This window comes from Taudactylus pleione, unplaced genomic scaffold, assembly GCF_031769625.1.
Source record: "Taudactylus pleione unplaced genomic scaffold, aTauple2 ptg000041l, whole genome shotgun sequence".
In the NCBI taxonomy this organism is placed as follows: Eukaryota; Metazoa; Chordata; class Amphibia; order Anura; family Myobatrachidae; genus Taudactylus; species Taudactylus pleione.
Genome location: NW_028284443.1, coordinates 5,935,691 through 5,955,819, shown reverse-complemented (window position 1 = coordinate 5,955,819; position 20,129 = coordinate 5,935,691).

The window sequence follows — 20,129 nt, the reverse complement described above, 5'->3', positions numbered from 1 at the left end:
TGCTGACCACACTCCAATTAAAGTGTATATATATATCAAAAGTCCCTTTTCGGGCACTCACCTATATTTCCCCTATATTCCATATTGTTGATATGTTAAACATCCATCCCTGCTGTATCTTCTGTTTCCCAAAATATCTTAATTAGTCCGCAATGCAGTCTGGCATGCGTTACACCCATGGAATGCATGCTCCTTCTGGTTCCGGCGCTACCTAGGTGATACTAGACGCCGGCATCACCAGGGCTATAGCGGACACTGCCAGAGTTTGTCGAAAGTGATGTCAACTTCCTTCGCTACCATTCCAGTGAACAGCAAGCTGGGGGTGTGGGAATGTATATGCATTCTATCTCCATTCTAGCAGAATATTATTGTCCCCTTCCTATTATTAGCAGCCGTCTTACTGATTTTCTTTCCTCCCACTGCCTGCTTCACCCATTTCAGCCTGGCTTCCAACCTCTCCACTCCACTGAAACTACCCTTCTGAAAGTCAGCAATGACCTCCTTGCTGCCAAATCCAAGGTACACTACTCTTTTCTCATTCTTATTGACCTCTCTGCTGCTTTAGACAATGTGGACCACCCTCTCCTCTTGCAAATCCTTCACTCCCTTGGTCTGCATGATACTGCCCTCTCTTGGTTGTCCTCCTATCTCTCTGACTGCTCTTTCTCCATCACCTCTCACCACTTCTCCTCCACTTCTACTAACAGTAAGTGTCACCCAAGGTTCTGTTCTGGGACTTCTTCTTTTCTTTCTCTATACATCCTCTCTAGGTGAACTTATCAACTCTTTGGCCTTCAAACTATTGGCAGCACAACCATCACCTCTAGACCTCAAGTGCAATGTCTTGGAGTTATCTTTGACTCCTCCCACTCCTTGAAACCACACATTCAGTACCTTTTGCAATCCTGTCATTTCCATCTCAGAGATATTCCTAGTATAAGAACCTTTCTCACCCTGAAGACAACTAAGACCCTCATCCGCTCACTGGTCATCTTGAATTTGGACTACTGTAACCTCTTATCTGGCCTCCCTGACTCCCACTTTTTTCCACTCCAATCAGTCCTCAATGCTGCTGCCAAGCTCTTCTTCCTCCCCAAACTTACTACATCTGCCTCCCTTTCCTGCAAGCCCTAATCTAGCTCCCCTTCTCTTTCAGGACCCAATACAAGCTTTTCGCACTCAATTACAAAGCCCTCACCCAATCGTCTCCCATTTACATCTCTGACCTTATCTCCCTTCACACTCCCACTCACCCACTTTGCTCCACAAATGCATGCCTGCCTCTCCTGTCAACTGATTACTTCCTCCCATTCCTTCCTCTGACTGCCACTCAGCGATGTGCTGGCCTTGTTGCTGCTGTTTGTGTGCCCAGTCTTCCACTTTAGTCCCCGCTAGCAGCCCTCTCGGCAGTGGCATAAGTTCATCCCAGACTCCCGGAGGCAAGATCTTATGTGGTGCCCCTCCATCACAGCCACTGTATGGAGGAGTGAGACAGAGAGTTGTGGGTGAGGGGGCACCAGACATGTTACACTGACAAAGAAGCTGCTGAGGAGCAGCAACACCAATGAGTAGGGACAGGCTATAGATAGGAGGCGGCAGCTGATGGTCTGACACGGAGCTCTCCACTATTGTATACTGGTTTCTCAGTTGCCAGGAAGAGGTGCCATGTATTGGACGGCCGTAATAGTACACTGCAGCCCTAAGTGGGGTGAATATATTGTGGGCAATGGAGGAGGTGCCACTTCAGTGCTGGAGCCTGGCAGCAGGTGCCTCCATTATCTCCCATAGTTCTGCCCCTGCATCTCGGAGGTACCTCCCCGGTGGCTGCAGCATCCTGAATCCGGCCTTGTTTGCTTCCTGCTCTCCTTTGCACAGTAAAAGTGCTTAGCATGCCTGGACATTATTACTTGCATTGGATAGACCCTGTTGATTGACATAAGTGCCTGATTAAGAGACTTGTGAGCATTTTCTCCTTTGCTGTGGATTATAGTGACTGTAACCTGCTGTGTCTACTCCTTCATCACCATGGTCGGCTAACCAGCTATTCAGTGCCTACCTATAACGATTTGCTTCCTGGTCCTGTTTGCTTAGGGAACTGCACTCCACCATACCCCTGCCCTCCATTGCCTCTGGGATATAGGGTTATTTTCTGCACTTCTTCTAGTATATACTGTCGTCAACACGTACTTACCTGGTATAGTCCCGATTGCTTTTTGTTCTTTCAATCTCTGGGTCTGGCTTTGTTGTACTGTGCTTACCTGATGAGTTGGAAGTCCCAGGCCTCAGCTTCCACAGGTTTGAAAAGTTCTCTCGCTCTTCTCCATTTATGGATCCTGGATCCTGGACTGACTCCCTTAGACTCCCAGCCATCTTTACTGCCTTTACAATCCACTACCTCAATCTCTGATCAACCTGCGCCTTATATGGAGCAGCAGCTTTTGCAGGTTATTTCTGTGTCATGGATTATGTGGCGGAGATACATATTGATTTGTCACTGATACATCAAGACATGCAAAAAGTAAAGTACAGGCTTGGTGAGGCTGAGAACCGTATTTCCACTCTGAAGTATACTAGTGCCCCTGTTCCTGGGTGTTTGGCCACCTTAGAGTTCCAGATGCCTGCATGTCAGCAAAAGCTTACAGATTTGGATGGCTGTCTCTGACGGAATAAAATCTGTCGTCTGGTGGGACTACCTGAGAAGGAGAAGGCACTAATCCTGAGCAATTTGTAGAATCCTGGTTAAAAATGGTCTTTGGATGTGATGCCCTTACCCCTCAGTTTGTCGTTGAGCTGACACATTGTAGGGATGTGCGCTGGATTATTTTTGGATTTGGCTCTGATTCGTCATTCGGCTTTGGATTTGGATTTGCCAAACCTGCCGTGACTGGTTTTGGATTTGGATTTTATACAAACATTGCCAAAAAAAAGCTAAAATTACATAATTTGGACTTTTTTTGTTCCTAGAGTATTACTAACCTCAATAACATTAATTTCCAGTCATTTACAGTAAATTTAGACCACCTTACATCTTACAATATTGTTTTCACCATTATTGGCCAAAGCCTACAGTGAGCTGGCTAGTTACTAAGCGACAAAGCAGCGGCACAGACACCTCAGTTTAAAGCACATTTATGAAACATTGCCACACAGCAGTGGCAGAAATGAAAGGTAGTACAAGATGGAATTGTCCTTGGGCCATCCCACCCACCCAGTGAGGTACGGCCAGCAGAGTCACAGTAATTGTATAAACAGAAGGCTAAGGCCCAAGGAGTTACGGTGCTTGTATTCACAGAGGGCTAAGGCCCAAGGAGTCACATTGCTTGTATACACAGAGTGCTAAGGCCCAAGGAGCCACGGTGCTTTTATACACAGAGGGCTAGTGCCCTAGGAGCCACTGTGCTTTTAATTTTTACACAGAGGACTACTACTCAAGGAGTCATGTTTCTTGTATACACAGAGGGCTAAGGCCCATGGAGTTATGGTGCTTTTATACACAGAGAGTTACTGCCCATGGAGTCATGGTGCTTTTATACACAGAGGGCTAAGGCCCAAGGAGTCACGGTGCTTGTATACATAGAGTGCTACTGCCCTAGGAGTCACGGGGCTTGTATACATAGAGGGCTACCTGGCTAAGGCCCAAGGAGTCATGGTGCTTGTATGCATAGTGGGGTACAGCACCAAAATTAATTATTTTTTTTTAAAAAAAAAACTTTAAAACTTTTAACTTATTTCAACTTTTTTTAAATTATACACACAGCCACTTGTGAACCTGGACACAGCCACTTTAATCAGCATAGTATAGCACAGCATACATAAGCATGCAATGTGCTCCTTATACACAGTCACTTTGCCAGCCCAGCACAGCCACTTGTAAGTCTGGATCTTCTGGACACAGTCACTTTAATCAGCAGAGTATAGCGCAGCATACATCAGCATGCAGTGTGCCCACTACAGTCACTTAACCACAGCACAGCCACTAGTCCGGAGGAGTACACAGCCTGAGCCTACAGAGTGCCTAGTAACAAATGGCGCTGAGTCCCGGGCGCAGCGCCTTAGAAAGAGGCCGAATGTCATCCAAGTCTCGCGAGAATACAACGGGAGGATGACGTTTGGCCTCGAGGTGGAATCCGAGTGAGGCGGGAAGACCCGATGGGTGGACTCGGATTCTACATGTTTGGAGAGGTTCGGATTCCTCAGAATCTGAACCGCTCATCTCTATAACCCATTGTTTACCTACTCGGGCCCTTCCTCCTGGAGCTCCTCCATGGACATTTATTGCTAAGATTACCCAAGATAGATAGATTTATGGATTGTGATGCAGTGCTTTGACTTGCCAGAACCAAGGTCCTGGAATGTAATAGTCAGTGAGTGACAGTTGGCATGTTACTCCCGGGATGGTATTACCATGATCCAAGGGTACATGGGAATAGTTGTCTCCACCTTAGCTCGTACCTTCCTTAGTGGTTAGGTTGGTTTAAAGGGTGTATTTTATTTCCATGGGATTAGGTCTACCTCTTCAAGATTTGGTATGTAGAGGGGGAGGGGGGTGTTGGGATTTGTTTGCTAAAACTGTTTTTTTCCTTGCATCGTTTCCTAATTTTTCTTATTGTCCTGCAAGCGTTTTAATGTTCTTTGTTTGTTAATTTATTTATTTTTTTATATCCCTTTTATTTCCTTGTTGCAATGGCATTGTTATTTCCTTTTTAAGGGTTGGGAAGAGCACCCAACGGCCCCACTCTCTGTTATTAGCAGGGGGAGGGTTTTTCCCCTTATAGTTGTATACATATCATGCATGATTTCCAGGCTTAGGGTTCTATCTTGGATGTGCAGTGTGTGAATGATGGTGTTAAACCCTCTCTGGTAGTTAAAGCCCAGTCTCCTGGTTTGGAAATCCATATGATGGGTAATCAGATCCTTTTCCTCAAGAAACCCTGGATAGGTTGGGCTTTCCATTCTACATACTATTCTCAGTACAGTCCATTAATCTGTATTAATCCATTAATCTATGTTTTTGTGTGTTATAGGGTTCAGGTGGACCATCTGGGTCAATTTGTGTTCCTTCATAGCTTTAGCTCCAATGTCATTTCAAATTGTTGTGCATTCCTCACTTATTTTCCCAGTGTGGCCATTCAGTATACTGGAGATTTTAAAGCTGTGTTAGATGAAATTCTATATAGATGGTGAGAAGTACTGAGATCCAATTCTGGGGCTGATGCTCCTTCTTCTCTTCCTGGCTCTCTAAAATTAATTTGGTGGATGCTTGGCATTCTTCGGCACCCCGATGCTCGCTGTTACTCCTGTTTTTCTATGTCTTATCACACCTTCTCCAGGAAAGATATGCTCCCTATGGTTGATACTGTGGACTATTTGTCTCAGACCACTCCCCTCTGCTGTTGGTGCTGAATTTGGATTCCCTAGAGGTACATCCTTTTCGGAATGCAATCCTCAGATGAGGGCAGCATCTTAGCTCCTAGTAGCCTGGGAGGGTTTCTTCACTGATAGTCAAGGGCATAACTAGAATGTTATGGGCCACATAGCAAGTTCTTAAAAGGGCCCCCTCAGAGGTAAAAAAAAACATACATTTGCCATCACATAGAGCCCATTCATTTTGTGCCACACAGACCCCATTCAGGTTATGCCACACAGTAGTACCCCTTATACACACAGCAATGCACACAGCAGTGCCCCTTACACTACACAGTAATGCCCTTTACAGATTATTCCACATAGTAGTGCCCCATATAACACATTATTCCACACAATAATAGTGCCCCTTACACATTATGCCCCAACCAGCAACTCACCTCCCCATGACTTTTCAGCAGCCTCTTGCCTCCGCCTGTGTGCAGCAGCCAGCAGGTGTCAATTTGGGGCTGGGCTGACAGCTAATTACAGCTGGCGCACTAGCAGACATGGACAGACAGTCCTGGTGCAATTTTAATCTGGCATCAGTCGCAAACCAATTAGAGCTCGCAGACTAGCAGCCAATCAGGAGCTACCACTGCAACAGGTGGCACTGTCTCTCCATGACTGCCTGCCAATGAGCCAGCTGTAATCAGCTGGTGGGCCACCACCAATCAACATCGCTGACACCCAGGCCCCTCTCAATGGCCCTGACTGGACCGGCCCACCTTGTGTGTGTGACTGAGTGCAGGGGGAGCGGAGAGCCACAGAGGTAAAGCAGCCACACCCCTTGCACCCACAGTATTCACATCACTGTTTGCATGCATGTTAGCAAACAGTGGGGTCCTCTTCAGGATTAATGGAATGGGGTTATAGGTGAGGACAATGTAAACAAATAAAGGCTGCAGATGTAAACAAATAAAGGCTGCATGTATCCTAGCTAGTAGATACATAGATAGATAGTGTGTATATATATATATATATATATATATATATGTATATATATATATATATACACGTAAGGTTTGGGACTCCAGGCCTGAGTTAGTTATCTATCTCATCTCAACCAAACTGTGCTTTTAACTTTTTCAGATTCTGGCATAGACATCTGTCCATCTGGACTCTCCTATTACTCCTGAGGAGGTGGAGGTGTTTGTAAGGTGCTAGGGGTTGATGGGCTCCCAATGGAATTATATAAAGCTCAACTTTTTTTTGTTCCCAAAATTGTTGAAGATTTTTTGTGGCTCTTCAGGAGGTGAGGTCTCTTCTCCTTTCCATAGCTGAGGCTTTCTATGGCTGTCCGGACTACCCTATCGCTTTAATATTCTAGCAATAATTTTAACTGTTCGTTTAAATAAAGTGATACTTGAAATGATTCACCCTAACCAAAATGGTATTATGTCGGGAAGTTTGACTGCTGTCAATCTCCGCCACCTTTATACTTATTAACAACAAGAGGGAATGAAAGATGCCTTGGTTGTGTCCTTGGATGGAGCCAAGGCATTTGATTCTGTAGAATGGCCATTTTTGTGGGACGTGTTATCTAGATTTGGCATTGGGCCTGAGTTCTAGCATGGGTCCAGTGGCATTATTCATTTCCTGCTGCTAGGGGCTCTGTCAATAGTTTTGTCTTGGACTCCTTTACCCTTGGTTGGGGCACTAGACGTCCTGTTTGCCACTGCCAAAGAGCCTATAATTTGTGCTATCAGAGCTTCCCCTGCACTTTCTGGATTATTGGTCTATGATCGCAAGGAACAAATTGCTCTGTATGCAGATTACGTGTTGTTATTTTTGTCCCGCATGGAGCACTCTCTACCGTCTCTGTTGGCAATGGTGGATCTTTTGGGGCTTTTCTCTGGTATTAGGATAATTTGGAACAAATCTGTGGTTTCTTCTTACTGTTTCTCGACTGGTTCCCTATGCTTTCCCCCTGCGTTGGTGTTTGCAGTTCAAATACTTAGGCATTCAGATAACTCACTCTCTGAATTAAAATCTGGCTTTGAATCTAAGGCCTCAGATTGAGTATTTAATGGTTAATTCTCATGATAGGCAACGACTCTCCCTCTTTGTCACTGTTTGCGTCTCTGCTCCAGAACATGGAGATGCTTTGTTAGAGAACACGGGATTAGGTTTCAAGTCCTCGCTTGCCTCCTACCCTGGTCTCCCCATTCAGGCATGCAAATTTTTTTGGCTACACCAATGCTTTTAGAGGAATCTTGGATTGACCCCTGCTCTCCGATTTGGAGCAATGCTACTTTTCCTTGAACTCTGGAGGGGAGGTCCCTTTGGCTGTCCCATGGGGTGGACTCTGTGGGTCATGTCTATCAGGACAGGATCCTACAATCTTTTGCTCAGCTGAGTCTTAACTTTAACCTCCCATTCGATACATACAGCTAAGACATAGAAACATAGGGGCATATTCAATTGGGTGTGAGAATAGCAAAAAACCCGCACCTGCAAGGTTTTTCCTGCAGGTGTGGGTTTTTTGCTATTCAATAAGGTGCAGATTTTTTATTTTTTTACGCGCCGGTAGATTTTAATTTACGTACCTCCAGAGAAAGTGTGATTTTTCCTAAAATCGTTAATTTTAAGCAAAATCAGTGGGACCTGCTCTGGCACCCCGGCGGTACCCCCCCCCCCCCTGAGGACTAATTAAGCAATTGGAAGTTTCCAATTAGCTTAATTAGTCCTCAATGACTTACCTTCTGCGGCGCTGTCTTCTTCATCCAGCGACTGAAGCCGGGTCTTCTGCAGCAGGGTGAGTATGTCAGCGTGTGTGAGTGTTTGTAAGTGTATATGAGTAAGCGTGTGTGTGCATGAGTGGGTGTGTGTGACCCCTGGTTTGTGTGCGCCCCCCCCCCAGTGTCTGTGTGGGGCACTGGGAGAACTACTCCCACCAGGTCCTAGAGCCTCCCAGCAGCCCCCTATCCAGTGAGAAGATAGGGGGGAGGCCACTGGGAGCCATGGAGACAGGTAAGTGCAGAATTTACATTTTTTTTATTTATTTTAACGCGGCGCAGGGTTTTCAGAGCTGAAAACCCAGCAAACACTTTTTTTTAATTGGATACCACAGGTATCGGGAGCATGCTTACACATGGTAATCCAAAACTGGGCATGATGGACGCAAGGTTTTTTTCTCACTAAACCTTGCACCCAATTGAACATGTCCCATAGAATTTGATGGCAGATAAGAACAACTTGGCCCATCTTGTCTGTCCGTGCCCAGACAGTTGGGGGGGGGGCGGTTGGGAGGAAGATATCCCTGAATCCCCTGTACTTCTTTTTCTTCTGACCCTCTCCAGCCAAAAGTGTATTTCTCTTATGTACTTTGTATTACTGACATTTGAGAGCTGGTTGACTAAATTATCTTAGGAAACATTGGTAGGCAGACTTCCCCTCATGTGGCTTCAATTATACATGTTTCACCAAGTATATTGGCCCCAAGCTTGGCTAAGTGAGTTTGGATGGTTGTCCTCAGACTCTAGTCTTAAGTGTAGAGCCTCCAGTGCTGGTTTCTGTCACTTGCTGTGGTCCTGCTCTCAGGTTTCATTGTTTTGGTCCAGGGTGGTGGAATGTGTGAGTAGAACCTGGATTTGGATATCTTTGCTTACCCCTTTATTTTTTTTAATTGGACCTGGCTGATTCTCTCATTTCTTATTTACACCTTTATGTTAATAATCAGTTTGTGTTAGGTAGGGTATGTATTGCTCAGACCTGTGTGACTCCTTCTATGTTCCCTGCATGGCTGGGTTTAGTCAATTCTACTATTTTGCATTAGGGGTTTATGTACCTTAAGCAACAATGCCCCTTAAAATATGATAAGGTGCATACACACACAAAGATTTTTTGAATGATTATCGTTAAACTATATAGTTTAACGAAAATCATTTGAAAAAATTGTTCACTTTCTGAGTCAAACGATGAATGATTATCGTTCATGCACGTTCACGTTTGTAGTGTGTAGTTCAGTCAGACTTGTCAACTCAACGATTTTCATTAAGTTAATATGCAAAAATCATTTGTAGTTAAAAAAAATCGTTCATTACACTTTAAAAAATCTGACAGATAATCTGACAGAAAATCGTTCATAAAATCGTTGGTAACAAAATCGTTGTGTGTGTATGCAGCTATAGGGTTTGGGCCCTGTGGAAATCCTCAAAATACACTTTGGATTCACATTACCCACACCTTAACTATATCTCAGTATTAATATTTTCTCTTTGTTTATTTGGTGGTAATTTAAAATATTAAAAATAATAAAAAAATACTCAATTAAAAAAATTAAAAAAGTCAGAAAAGTAACAACAGTGTACTCTTTGAGGAAGTCTAAAGAGATGCCATAGTTATTTCTAATAAAGACTTGCTATTATTACCGATGAGGGGTTCGGTTTTCCTCAAAACCGCACACTCGAACTTGGGGGCACTGAGTCCAACTGAGACATGCCTCAATTCCCCGAGTCAAATAGAGGCAAAGCACCATAATCCCAGAAATGTTGATCTTGCATGTTTTGTATTGGATATAAAATCCCTCCCTGTCTTCTTCCTAGTTCCTATTCCTCAATTAAGATTCTCTGCCTTTGTGGCAGGCTGAAAGCACTGCACAGATCAGTATGATCTGTACAGGCTAAGTTATGTGTAAAAAAAAACCCAGAATGGTTATTCTTTAAAAAAATGCCATGTTTTGCTGGGAGGAGAAGGTTTGATTCGAGTTTCATGTGAGTTTACATGTTCTCGCACTCCTATTACATATGATTGCAAACTCGCATGTTTCTCGCACCAAACTTGGTTCACCAAGTGCCAGCAAGTGAGGCAGGCTTGCTGAAACCTGTAATCTCCCTGTAAAGGACAATATTAATTCTATTTTTGACACAATCAACTCCACACCCACCGCACAGGCGGGAAGAGAATAGTGCTATCAGCCTGGGCCTGGGGTCTGCTCGGAGGGGTGGAGTCCTTTATTGGGGGGGTCCTCACTTCCCAAGAAATCCCTGGCCTGGGCTGACTATTGTTGGGTTGTGAATGCTTTGCAGGGGGACCCCATTAACTGTGTCCCCCTGCTGTGGCATTACACCCCTGCTAATTAGAGGGCTACAAGTTTTCATAAGAAATGCTCAAATCTAAATCACAACATATGTGCAGTACAGAAATGCATATGTTTACACATAACAAGTGGTCATACAGACAACTCTAAAGGAGGCCCATTATGTATACAGTAAATAGGAACAGAAATTAAGTCTAAACTCATGTATTTGAAAATTTTGAGAATTGACCACCTAGCCATCTGAAATGCAAAACATCAGACTTCTGGCAGCAAAATAGTTAAAGCATATATACTAGAGTCTGAGCCCATTCAGTAATTCCTATCCTTCTACATCTCATGTTGGTCATTGTAACCTTATTTTGGAGTGGGAGGGGATAGCACCCAATGTAGCCAATTAGATCATAGCTATGTTCAAATCAACACAGTCTGTTTCAGTAGATCAGAGCTTCATATTACAGAGGAAGCATTAATGTAATGAATCTAATGAGGGGAATGGAGGCAAACAGGAAAAACAGTGCAAGAGCCGGGTACCCTAGCTGAACAGAGTAGCATTATGTGGAACCTATTAAATAGACATGTGGTATCAAATATACCTCTATAGGAAACAAAACTCATACCTCATACATATTTCAAATAGTATAGTCTATGTGACTTCTAGCTACTAATGTAGTGATGATTTTTTTTCTATTTACTTTTATGATAGTAATCCTGACAAAAATGTGATACATCAAAAGGTCACGGCATAATTATTCTTCAAAGGACTCAAAAATAGAAGAGATTAAACTTCTTATAGTCTTAGTTCTATGTAAACCATGGCAACAGAAGTGATGATTTGTAATAAATATTATGTGTTCTTCATTCTATATTTGTAACATGGTTTAACATTCTTTACAGGATAATTAACTATTAAGTCATTTTCTCCCAGCAGGCATCTTTTATTAACATGTTCTTTCTTGCTTGGAAGAAAAACTATGATGTTACTGTGACAATGGATTAGTATAACATATGTATTACTACTGTGATAAGAAGAGAAAACAACTATATGAATGCAAAGTTATATTTTATGTAACATGAACATTTCATGCTTTATGTATAACTGGAGCACATTCCATGTTACCGTCCTTATGCATACCACAATCATAGAAACATGTAGAATATGTGTTAATGATCTAGTGGACCATAAAATTACATGGTGCATTGACTTTTAGGCCCCCATTTAGTAACAAGTTTTATCACCAAAACGAGTGATAAATTTCACTGTGTATGATAAATGGTGCTCCAGCCAATCAGCTCCCAACTGTCATTTTTCTAACAGTTGACAGTTGGGAGCTGATTGGCTGGAGCACCATTTATCATATACAGTGAAATTTATCACTCGTTTTGGTGATAAAATTAGTTAATAAATGAGGCCCTTAGTTTGGTATTCCTTTATCAATATGTTGTAAGAGTCTCAGATTCACGTAAGACAACCGAACACTAAGCACATAGGGGCAGATGTATGAAGCTATGGGAAGTGATAAAGTGCAGAGTGCTAAACGACCAACCAATCAGCTCCCAAATGTCATTTTTCAAACATAGCCTGTGATATGACAGTTGGAAGCTGATTGGTTGGTACTTTATCACTCTGCACTTTATCACATTCCACAGCTTCATATAGTACATCTGCCCCTAGCCTGCTATGCTTGCACCTCCCCATGTAAGCCCATGTTCCTGTTTGTATATAAAGGAGAGGTGAGAAAGGATTTACTTGTAAATACTCATACATGTTGCTGGGACTCTTCCAAAGACTCAAACACATACAGTAAATCTGTAAATTAAACCATTTATTGTCAGGCATTGAAATTAATTATAATTGTTAAAGTGAAATGATCTAATTAGTTTGGAGACTTTGTAGATCAAGTGGCAGAAATCAAAACATTTTGTTAATAGCAGGTCCAGACAAATCATTCTTGGGACTGCAATCACTTACACACTGAGCATATGTGTGTGTTTTCCAGTTTAATATATAATATCAACGGGATTTCATATCTTCACACTCTTGCTACTGCTACAATCACTTTATTGTCGGACAGGTGAAACTGTACAGGACATCACCAGTAAACGTCATCATACTCCAATTTTATTACTTTACTTTCATTATTTATTTATTGACCTCATCTCATACACAAAAGGTGACCCAACAACCTAATTGCCATTTCGTTACACAGCACCTGACACCTTTCTTGAAGTGTAGCAGTGCAATGTGCGCTGCTTCCAGATGGCCATGCCTGTTTACTGCACAGAGCTCTCACAGACAGCTTGAACTGCACACATTCAGTGTAGTGTTTCTCTGGATCTGCTAATGTGTGAGCTGGATGAGGGCACAAATGCTGTACATCAGCTGATTGGGCAAGCAATAAGCACAATGTAGTTTCAGTGGCTTCTATCCCTACATATTACTTGCACTGAGGCTCCCATAACTCTTCATTTCACACTGCACTCTACTGACAACTTATTGCTTATAGCTGTCTGAAACGTAAAAACAATTTTCGATTTGTTTAAAAAAAAAAGAATACGTCATCTCTGTGACATATTCGCAATCAGTCACATCTGAAATCTCGAGGTGTGACTTCCTCCCCTAATTGTACTGTACCTGGCTGACATGAGACTTTCTTGCACCTGGAGGTGTGGCTTCACTGACAGTACTAAAAATGCTAAAAATAACAGAACACAATGGAAACATATTGAAGTTAATGACCGGAATGTCTAGCTATAAAGAAATGTGCAGGCTTCCCTTTCTCTAATTAAGCATTAATCCTTGTTTATTACTGTAAATTGAGGGTCCCATGCAATGTAAAATTAGTTTTTTAAGCACAGATCCTATTGTTTTCATGTATTTGAGTAAATTAATGTGTTTTTCACATTTGCAACAATTCACACAGTCACTATTAACAGCTTTGCAGTCATCAGTATCAACTTTACACATACAGTACACCAGGAACAGAGTGGACGCAAGTCAGACTCCTTAGTACATGTTAATGTTCTGAGAAGCATGTATGGGATCAGTAGTTGGAGGGCGTGCTGATCCTTCTAGTTCCATTTTGGAGGTTCCTGGAGTGCCTCCAGGTGAGTTAGTAATTTAGAAAAATATAAATGTAGGTGCTATTATTATGTGGCATAAGAACATGCATAAATGTATGTATAAAATTGGGTGCTATTATCATGTAGCATTAGGACCACCAATGCCTAGGCATGGTTAGTGGCTTACCATAAGTTTGCAAATATATGTAGCGAGATCTCTGCAATTACTATTATTATATAGAATGCAAATCTCTTTACTGGTCTATGTGCAGAGTGCTGGTGGGGGAATTTTTTTGCAAATCAGACTCCTTCAGAAAACTGCGTTTGAAACTATACCATGCCCATGTTTGTCTTAACTTGATACTATATGCCCAGAACATGTCCTTACTGTACTTTCTATGCTATTGCATGCCCACTGCGGTCATATTCATGCCCACTTACCATGATTACATGCCCATTCCAGTTAGACTTGAGACAAAAAAAAGATACTGAAAGCAAAAAGATACAAATGCAAAGCGCAAAAAAATCACAAGTTCAGACAGAAAAAACATATCTAACATCTACCCAAGGAGACGGCTCCCCATGCATGATCTTGCCACTAAAGGTGACATCATACAAAGTGAGTGAGTACAAACTGCAAAAATAGCAATAGCACATAATGTCATGCAATGATGGGTAGCATTACCATGTGAAGGTGAGGGAGGGTGGAGTAGTAGAATCCCTTAGGTGCTGTCCTTTAGAAATTGTTTAATTTGAGGCTAGAGAGTAGGTCAAAGTCCAATTCTTGTTCAAACTTAAATTACAACTGCTTTACCTGACATGCTTAAGCTGCAGGCCAAGCCTGTGTGCAGGTCTTTAGGATGATGCACTTTTGGAGGAGATACTGGGTCAGCTGGTACAGGGGGTGGGAGTGTTTAAGCAATAGTTAATTTTGGTGATTAGTTCATTATGATCTAGTTCACAAGATTAGTTCAAAAGATTAGTTCATGTAGTGCCTTTAGGTCATTACATCACTGGCTCTGACACACAACTGAGAGAAGTGATTGGAAACAGAACTAGTCTATTACACATACAGTAGGCATTTCTACTACTAACTCATTGGATGAGATGAGTCTTGTTCAAATTATCAGATATGTTTAATATGTCTGATCTTTTAATATTTTATTAAAGCAATCACTTATACAACAAACTAGTAGTGACATGTTTAGCTCCTCAATGTTAATTATTTTCGAGAAAGACCCAAATTCCGAATATTATGACGTGTCACTTTTTTGCTTTTAAAACACAATAATTGGAAAAAAACAGTAATTGAAAAAAAAACCTTACCTTTACCCCTAAGCCGCTGGGGGACGCCCCGGATCCTACTGTTTAATTCAGTCTGAATTCTTTACAGACAGCCTGATTTGGATTTCTCTACGGCTAAAACATAGAACATTGCATGTGTATTAACTAATTATACTTATTCTCTTACGGGACTTTTTTTTGCAATTTTCAATCACTTGAAGCCAAGTATACACTTTTTAGCCTGATACCCATGAGAATCATTAATGTGATTTGTATTTATTAAAGGAGCAGACATAAATGATTTTTTTTTTATTATTATTATTATTATTATTATTATTATTATTATTATTATTATTACTATTATTATTATTATTATTATTATTATTATTATAATGTGTATGTATACATTTTTATTCATGTTTTAAATTTACCTGCTAATAAATAGATATTAGTGTAACCAGCGCTGCATTTTAGTGCGAGGGTAGCAAATCCCTTGGAATTTCATGCTGCAGGTGCACTTATATTGAAATTTATTGACTTTAATAAATTGTCCAGGCAGACCTTTGTTCTCTTTTTCTTAAAGCAATCACTTATACAACAAACTAGTACATAGTGACATGTTTAGCTCCTCAATGTTAATTATTTTTGAGAAAGACCCAAATTCCGAATATTATGACGTGTCACTTTTTTTGCTTTTAAAACACAGTACTTGGAAAAAAACAGTGATTGAAAAGAAAAACCTTACCTTTACCACAATATATATATATTTTTAATTGTACCAATTAATGTCACTGAATGCGCATCAGGGCTAGATTACAAATGGGGTAGATGAAAATACAGCTCCAGGCCTCCACATAATAATAGGCCTATCATTAATACAGCATTATGATACCCAACTTCCTAGCTGGCACACAGTCTGCCATAAATCATAAGTATTATATCACCCTATGTCTGGTTCCATATACGGTCTGATTTACCAGTGCTTTTGGCCTAGCCTCACAACTTCGAACTACTAATACAGTCTTTTTTTATTACTCATTTTCAAAACCCATTAGATCACATACTTGTATATTCCCCTCAATAAAAAAATGTAAAACAAACTTTTGTCATCAAGCAGACACATTCACTAATAGTTTTCTTCCACCAGCATTTTTACTAAATCTTTATCACTGTCATTCTCATACATTCACTATTCCTACTTCCAGTTTTTCTCCCCCTTCTTACCTTATCCACACCATGACCATGTTTCTTCAAATTCTCCCTTTACTCAGTGCCTACTGTTCCTACCTATATCCTTCTTCTCTAGTCTCCTCCACTTTTTCTTCCCCTTCTCTCCCCTCCTCTGTCTGTATTCCTCCCCTCTGCTTCCCTCCCCCTCCTCTCCTGATACTCCACTTTCATTCTTTTCTCCCCCACAAAGATCCTATTACCGCACCACTAAGCTCTGCACCCACCCTCCTCTCCCTATCACTTCACGATACCTTCATCTACATCACACTAATCTCACTCCCTTTTCTACAAATGCATGCCGCTTCTCTTGCCTACTAATTACTTCCTCCCACTCCCGCCTCCAAGATCTTCCCTGTGCTGCTTCCTTCCTCTGGAATTCTCTCCCTCTTCCTATCAGACTCTCCACCTCTCTACAAATCTTCAAACGGGCTCTCAAGACTCACTACTTCAAAGCTTTCCAGCTCTCATCCTAACCTGCTCCCCTTTAGAATGTAAGCTCTCACGAGCAGGGCCCTCTTCCCTCATATGCTTCTCCTTCCCTCACTCATACATCATCTACTCCAAACTCCCCACAAGGGCAATTAACACTTGGTTGCTGACGCCCTGCTGTTTTCTTGAGTGTTATGATCGCTATTGCAGCAATGTTTACTATGTTCTTATCCTGTATTGTTTTGTACTGTAAGTCACTATTTTTATGTGTGTGCATTTGTTTATGTACTTTGTGAGGCACTGAGGAAACCTTGTGGCGCCATATAAATAACGGATAATAATAGCAAGCAGCACTCAGCACTCTGTCTTTAGCTGATGGGAAATTTATCATGTGACTTGTGAACTACATGAGCCACTGACCTAAATGAACTACTGAACTATATGCCAGGAGAATGACTCATGAGTCATCATGACAATCTAGTTCAATCAGCTCCACAGAGTCCTCACAATGTCTAAGCACAGGAGTGCCTCCTGTGGTAGTTTAGCAGTACTACCCCATGCCTAATGAAGCTGCTGTGCTCTCTCTCACTGTCTAACTCCTCTTGTTTGCTTTAGTTCCTGATGAATTAATCTTTGCCAGAGCTGTGAGCTAGTTCACTTTGAAGATTAGTTCATTTTGAACTGATTATTTATGAACTACCCATCACTATTAAGCAATTTGTTCAGCAAGCTAATAAATAAAAGGGAATGTTACAGGATCTCATTTGCAAACAAACTTTGAAAAGAGAGTATTTGTTATTGAGGTGTGGAAAATGTAGTCAGGCATGTAGTCAGACATGGTAGTTCCATGTAGGCGATTATTCATTCTGGGGATATTTTATTATGGTTTTCATAACCACTTAACTGATGAAAAATGTATTAATTACTCAGGCAAATAAGATCTATTTAAAAGCTTATTTAATGATATTTTAGCAAAAAAATTATAATATATATATATATAATATATATATATATATATATATATATAAATTATTATTTACAGGGGTCTACTAGAAACACCAACATGTTGGTTGTAGATACACCCTAGGCATATATATATATATATATATATATATATATATATATATATATATATATACACAGTACCAGTCAAAGTCTGGACACACCTTCTCATTCAAAGGTTTTTGTTTATTTCAATTATTTTCAACATAGTAGATTAATACTGAAGACATCAAAACTATGAAAGAACACATATGGAATTATGTTGTAAACACAAAAGTGTTAAACAAATCAAAATATGTTTTATATTTTAGATTTCATCATAGCATTTGATGGTTTTTGCAACTGCACTTGAGGATACATTCAAAGTTATTGAAATTTTCCATATAGACTGACCTTCATGTCGTAAAGTAATGATGGACTGTCGTTTCTCTTTACTGAGTTGAGTGGTTGGTGCCATAATATGGATTACAACAGTAGTCAAATAGTGGTGTCCACTGTGTACTAATCCTACCTCTGCACAACACAACTGATGGTCTCAAACACATTAAGAAGGCAAGTAATTCCATAGATTGACTCTTGACAAGGCACACCTGTTAATTCAAAACCATTCCATGAGACTACCTCATGAAGCTGATTGAGAGAATGCCAAAAGTGTGCAAAGCTGTCATCCAAGCAAAAGGGGGCTACTTTGAGGGATCTAAAATATAAAACATATTTTGATTTGTTTTACACTTTGCGCTCGCTCTGAATCAGGGCCGGTCTTTTTTTTTTTTTAGAACGGCCTCCTGGCCGCTCGCATAGCTGTGGTAGGGTCTCGTTGCTGCAAGCCCCAGAGAGATTTTGGCTCTAACAGAACCGAAATCTCACCAACTGACATCACTCGTGATGTCAGTGGGGCCGCCCCCAAACGGAGGCGTTCACATGGGAATGCCTCCGTCTGGGCAGCCAGCCCCTGGGCCGCCCACCAAAGGGGGCATGCTGTCACTCAACATCGATAGCACGCCCCCTTTGGTACGAGACCCGGAGCGACGGATTGCCCATCGCTATCCGGGTCTCGTGCATGCGCACAACGGAGCCGGGTCCGTCATGCGCATGCGCTCTGGGCCACCATCGACCCGGTTGCGAGCGCTCAGCACTTGCGACCGGGTCTGAATCAGGCCCATAATTCCATATGTGTTCTTTCATATATTTAATATCTTCAGTATTAATCTACTATGTTGAAAATAATTTAAATAAACAAACACCATTGAATGAGAAGGTGTGTCCAAACTTTTGACTGGTACTGTATATGCCTAGGGTGTATCTACAACCAACATGTTGGTGTTTCTAGTATACTCCTGTACCATTATCCCAAGAGTCTTGTAGCATTTTCCAATCACCCTGTAGCATATCCCCCTCTAGTGGTTAATGTCCCCTGCAGAAATATCCCTATACCTCTGTTGAATTATCCCCCACCTCAGTGGAAATAGATTGTCTGTGGCATAATCCCCACCCCCATAGTGGTAATAGATCTCCAGTGGCATTACCCCTCACCCCCATGATCTATAGGTTCCCATTGAAGCATAATGTCCACATTTCTCAAGTGGCAATAAATCCCTCCACCCACACAGTAGCAATAAATCATTTAGTGGCAAGAAATCCAGAAAGACTCACTGTGCAAGGGAATTCCACAGAGTAAGTGCAGTCCAAAAAATGTCTTGTAACTTAAAATGGGCACAGGTAATAGTAATGAAGTATGTGGATGAGACATACATATCTTGGACTGAAGGGAGGGGTCAAGTTGGGGGATATTTTGAGGCAAGGGAAGAAATGTATGTTTGTTCAGTTTTGCTGCTTTCTTTTTATATTAGTTTGAGATGTGCGGGTTCGGTGCCCAGAGAATCGATAACTGAATTTAGGGGTTCCTAATCACATCAAATCCTAGTTCTGAATCACTTTGGGGTACCAAGTTGAACCGAGTAACAGTTTGGCTCTTCCCGCGGTTTGGAACTCATATTTTAAAACCGGACTTGGGTTTTGGATTGCATGTAAACAGGTCAAAATGACATAATTTTATTTAAAAAAAAAAAATACAGATCCAAAATCAAAACCTGTGAGGGTGGTTTTGCAAAACCAAAATATGAAGATGAATCTGTATCCAAACCAAAACACGGGGGTCGGCATAAATCTTTAATATTAGCAGAAGTATTTAATATTTGTGTTATGAGCTGCCGCAGTGTGATGAGTCACCGAGGCTCATCCTTGCTGAGCGTCCCAGTCGTTGCCAGGAGACCAGGATATCGGGACACTTCCAGACAGCGACTCCCCGCCAGTCGCTTGGCATCTGAATGCCTGGCAGCTGCTGGGGTTGTGAAACTAGCAAAGTATATGCAGATGTGCAGCGTTCCAGCTGCACAATATCCAATTGATTAAGGGGCATGTCTGGGGCTGGCCTCTGATTGGTTCTTCTTCCTTGATATTCCAGTCAGCCCTGCATTACCATGCTGGGTATATCTTATGCCTTGCAGTGTGAGCGTCTGGTCCATGTTCCTGGTGCCTATATTTCTCTGTTTGCAAGTGGTCCTGTTGGTTCCAGTACCTGCTACGATCCAGATTCATACCTGCATTGCTGGTCCTGCCATCCTCCAGCTAGAATCCTGAGTAGCTGGCCTGCTACTATCCAGATTCATTCCTGCATTGC